We start from the raw sequence: 2,193 nt of genomic DNA, 5'->3' as shown, positions 1-2,193 counted from the left end.
CAATGAACAGTTCAGGCTTATATGTTTTTTAATTGTGAAGAAATTTTAAGAAATAAAGCATCAAGTTAAACAGAGTATAATTTACTCTGTGTATTAATACTAGTGTCCACATATTTGCAAAGGAAATGACAGGAAAACGGCACAAACTAGTCATTTTTTGTTGTGGGTATAACATCCTATAAAATTCAGTTTTATGTCAGTTTTGGTCAAAGCTTGAAAGAGTCGCTGCAGAGGGACCAAAGAGCCACATGTGGCTCCAGAGCCGCAGGTTGCAGACCCCTGACTTAGAGGATGATTGTCTCAGAAGTAAAGATGGACAGAGGTGCGAGGGGCGGGGTACACCCTGGACGGGTCTCCAGTCCATCACAGGGACACAGAGACAAACAAGACAAACAACCATTCACTCTCTCACTCACACCTAGGGACAATTTAGAGTTACCAGTCAGTCTAACATGCATGTTTTTAGTCTGTGGGAGGAAACTGAAGCACCCGGAGAAAACCCACGCATGCACGGAGAGAACATGCGAACTCCACCCAGAGAGGTCCCGGACCGGGATTTGAACTGGCGACCTTCTCGCTGAGAAGCAACAGCTCTACCAACTGTGCCACCGTGCCGCCCAACAGAGGAACAATTTCAGATTAATGCTCCTCGACAAAAATTTCTAAAAGACTTTTTGAATAATCCCATCATCTAATCTAAAGTTTATAATCTCATCAAAAGCTTTCAAGAATCTGGAGAAATCTCTGCGCTCAAAGGACAAGACAGAAAAACAACATCTGATGCTCATGATCTCCAGCATTAAAAACAGCTTTGACTCTGGACAGCCCTGACAACCCTCAGGAATGCAGGTCAAAGGTCATCATGCCTAGAAAGCCTTGCATATTTCAGCAAGACATTCCCAAACCTCACACTGCGTCCACTGCAACACAACGTGGCGTCATGGCAGAAAGAGGTGCTGAACGGAGGTTTGCAAGTCGTTGTATTTAGTTTTTGTTCACATTTTATACAACGTATAAAAACGGATCGTATGATCCAGCTGTAAAGTGGATTCAGAGACTCTTAACAAATCCAGAGCTCCAGAGTTGGACCAGATCCCTGTTCGATGCCTGGAAGCACCACAGATTTATCCATGCACACAGCTGGAAAACATGGATGAGTAACTGTTGTTTGAAGTGGGTTTTTTGGGGAAAGCCAGAACTGGTGGGTATGAAGACGAGACAAGCAGCCATCTTTGTCTGAGCACACTGAGTGTAGACAGCGGAGACTTTCTCTTTTTCTCATTATCATCTGTGATCCCTCTCTATTTAAGATCTTTTCAAACAAAATCCACAGCGCGGCTGAGAGAGAGACAGTTTAACACAGTGACAGGTTGTTTAGCATAAGTGCCAGGAGCTCCCCTCTGAGGCATTCCACTCTGGAAACTGGACCCATCCCATCTGACGGCCACACACTGGCAACATCTTTACCGTGAACTGGCCAAATTTCTCTGTCAGCAGGTCCAGAGGAAACTGCCCGGCGGTCGCCACCATTAATCTGATGTGACAATCATCGCTGACCTGTCAGTCACATGGAGCAGTGGGTAATGGAGAGTAAAAGGCCGTGGCTGCAGCGGAGGAGGAGGGACAGCTGGGACGAGTTGTGGGAAACGGCAGCGTCCATTCCAGAGCCAGGAGGGAGATGGAAAAAAACAGACCACAGCTGCGTTTGGACAGAGATGCAAGCTGTTCAAGTCCTGGGAATGTTTCCCCCAATGTCCTCAGTGTGGACTTCCTCCTGTGATTTGCTCAGAGTGCTTGAATCCAACTAAAAAAGCACAAACTAAATTAAAAAAAGTTTAAAAAAAAATCCCTTAGAGACGCACTAAAGACACAAAATTAAATAAGTTTATATTTGAGCTTTTATTAATTTTATTTAAACAGATGCCAAACATTTAGTTTGGGGGAGTGGTGGCGCAGAGGTTAGAGAGGTGGGCTTGTGATCCGAAGATCGCCGGTTCACGCCCCGGCCCCGACAACATCAAAATTGTGGGTGGGGTAGGTGAAACACAAACACTTGCCCCCACCCTCATTCACCCCACCCTGGGCCCATGAGCAAGGCCCTTAACCCCCATCATCTGCTCCCTAAACAGGTCTCTCTTGAAAATGAGTTCTCGTGGCTCAATGAGACTAACCTGGATAAATAAAGGCTAAATG

Source organism: Nematolebias whitei, chromosome 8, assembly GCF_014905685.2.
Source record: "Nematolebias whitei isolate Nwh7 chromosome 8, NemWhi1, whole genome shotgun sequence".
Taxonomy (NCBI): domain Eukaryota; kingdom Metazoa; phylum Chordata; class Actinopteri; order Cyprinodontiformes; family Rivulidae; genus Nematolebias; species Nematolebias whitei.
This window is presented reverse-complemented; position numbering follows the sequence as displayed.